Source organism: Triticum dicoccoides, chromosome 4B, assembly GCF_002162155.2.
Source record: "Triticum dicoccoides isolate Atlit2015 ecotype Zavitan chromosome 4B, WEW_v2.0, whole genome shotgun sequence".
Taxonomy (NCBI): domain Eukaryota; kingdom Viridiplantae; phylum Streptophyta; class Magnoliopsida; order Poales; family Poaceae; genus Triticum; species Triticum dicoccoides.
The window spans coordinates 521,161,940-521,164,064 of NC_041387.1; the positions used below are offsets into that span (position 1 = coordinate 521,161,940).

At 44.0% G+C, this 2,125-nt stretch overlaps 1 pseudogene; it reads right to left on the bottom strand.

The window, feature by feature from the left end:
- Window positions 1-203: 203 nt before the first annotated feature.
- On the bottom strand, window positions 204-1,156 carry LOC119292780 (annotated as a pseudogene).
- Between the last annotated feature and the right edge of the window lie 969 nt (window positions 1,157-2,125).

Here is a 2,125-nt window from a genome sequence, read left to right on the forward strand (position 1 = left end):
TTGGAGACAATTCAAATTAATAAAGACACAAATATGTACAACAAGTTAAACACGTGCAAGGATATTGGAGTGAGGTGACCAGTCAATCAATATGTGCCAACAAGTAGTGCTTACAATTAATATTTTTAAGCACCACACAACAAATAAATGAATTCCAGCCTTTGGTTCAACAGATGATGTTATGCTCATAAACCAACAACATCCTAGATTGTTGTGTTGATCAGTTGAACGACAGTTTGCTCGTAAAATGTTTGTCCAAACTTCCATCCAGCCAACACAATATTGTTGAACACAAGCGTCTGCCCATCTATGTTGGTCAATCTGAATGAGAGCATTTTTCCGGTAAGATTGGCTGGGGAGTGCCAATTCGCACCCTCGGGCCATTGGTGCCCAATCGTCTGAATCAGAGCTCTTCACCTCCATCGACTGGATCAATCCGACAACAGCGACGTTGAACACATTGAATAGGTTAAAGTAGTCATGCCCAACTATCTTGAACCGCACCCCACCCTTCTTCACACATGGAACCCTATAGAAATGGGATTTAGTAAACATTCACTCAAGCACAAAACAATGATATATAACTCTATGTGTAGGTACCTCTGGTACATGACAGGGAAGATGACACCCTTGTAGACACCAATCTTTTTCCCAGGCCGGTTGCGCCATGTCGAACTGTGGCCTCGTTGGATTGCACCATCCTCCGTTGTTTCTTGGGAGCGCATAGTTAGGCGGGCAGAGATTTGGTCATGATTGTCACGGTCACGCCGGGTTTGCACCACATCGGGTCTGCCAACTTGCGGTCACACGCAATCTTGTAGCACTATCCACACGCCGCGCCATCTTTGAATAGCACTGTGCTCAGTACAGGTTGCCATATCCGCATGCGCTACCTGCATCGTACTAAGCAATGTAAACACTTAGCAGAGGTATATATGTCATGTGCATCTAGTGGTGCATATGGCCCTCCATTTGGCATAGTATATGAGTATGCAATAAGCTAGTTACCCATGGTGTCAGAGGCGTTAGCGCTGCCGTAGTAGGTCGCGTGTGCCCTCAACCATTTGATCGGTGCTTTGTCCACGGCCTCGGCCAACCCACAACACACGAAGGCGAGCAGCACCACTGCAATTGCTCGAGCTGTAGCCGATGTCATATCTCTTGCTAGTCGCCCTTGCAAACCTAGGAATTATAGTGAACAGATTTCAGGTATGAGGATCAATTTCCATAAATGTGACCTGGTCCCCATTAATATAAATATTGACAGGGCTAATAATTTTTCCCAAGTTATGGGTTGTAAACTCGGTAGTTTCCCTATTAAGTATCTTGGAGCCCCTCTTCACTATAATAAGCTTAGAAAAGAGGATCTCCAGCCTGTGGTTGACAAAATTATCAAAAAAGGGGCAGGTTGGAGAGGGAGGCTCCTGTCTATTGGCAAGAGATTAACCCTAGTTCAATCCTGCCTGGCTAGTATCCCCTCATAGCTGATGGGGGTAATTAAATTCCCCAAATGGGCTATTGCTCTGATAAACTCCCAATTGGCTCATTGTTTCTGAGATGATTATGAGGGGAATTATAAATACCACCTTGCCAACTGGGGGTCTCTAGCCACTAAAAATAAATTTGGCGGGCTGGGGATCACTAATTTGGCTGATTTTAATCTCTGTCTACTTGCTTCCTGGGGGAAACGATATCTCCTAGATGAGGGTAAGATTTGGGAGAACATTATAGATTCTAAATATAACACCCACAACCCAAATATATTTACTTGTTCTAGTGTAGGTGCTTCCCCTTTCTGGAAAGGGGTTTTATGGGCCATTAAGGCTACTAAGTTTGGATATAATTGGAAAGTGGGCAATGGCAAGAGCATTAGATTTTGGGAAGATAGTTGGTGTGGGGAGGTTAACCTTGCAACACAATATTGGGGTTTGTATTCAATTGTTGTAGATCAACCTGCCACCATTAGTGAGGTCTGGGATGGGAGTAATGTCAAGATTAATTTTCAAAGATGTTTCTCCCCCAGCATGATGATAGATTGGAGCAACCTCTTCGAGGAGATCAAAACCCTTGTTTTGAGCGACATACCTGACACCCTTATATGGAAATATGAGGTGAAATGTTTGTA